This window comes from Solanum dulcamara, chromosome 10 (genome assembly GCF_947179165.1).
Source record: "Solanum dulcamara chromosome 10, daSolDulc1.2, whole genome shotgun sequence".
Lineage (NCBI taxonomy): Eukaryota > Viridiplantae > Streptophyta > Magnoliopsida > Solanales > Solanaceae > Solanum > Solanum dulcamara.
In genome coordinates, this window is record NC_077246.1 from 57,866,733 (window position 1) to 57,867,430 (window position 698).

A 698-nucleotide genomic window follows, 5' to 3' on the forward strand; every position below is an offset into this window, starting at 1 on the left:
GACATGGTACATTTAGATCGGGTGTCACATTCTGACACGATATTATTGGATCGGATGTCACCTTCCGGCATAATAATATTAAAGAAAAATATATTAAAATGACTTAATACTGCCCAATCTCAAATAACTCATTCCCAAAAGATCGTGGTGTGGAAGCCTGAGTCCTCATGTATACTCTTTATATTATTGACTGATTATGTAATTGTACATTGTGCTGTCACTTGATATTAATCTTGTTGGTTGCCACTTGTTAAGTGCTATGGTTGATTTCCTGCTATTACTTTATGCATGTTGATTTCTATTTCGAGTCGGTCGATGATATCTACTCAGTACATGTTGCCCCATACTGACCCCTACTTGTATTTTTCTTTATTTTATTTTGTGGAGTGCAGCGAGTGTACCATCGACTTCAACTCGTCCTCAGCTCTAGCCAGTCTCTAATATATCAGATTGCGGGGTGAGCTATCCTTCTAGCTCGTGTTGGATTCTCTTGGTCATGGCATGGCGTTCTTAGTTTTCGGACACATTATGTTATTTATTTATTCTGGTGTTTGATTTTTCCAAACTTAGTTTTAGAATTTTGATGTCCTTAATGTGATGACGTTCAGATTTTGGGAATATATATTATAGACTTTAGTGTTTTTTTGTTATTTCTTATTTTCATAAGTTAAGTCGCTACTATAAGTGGGGTTGTATTG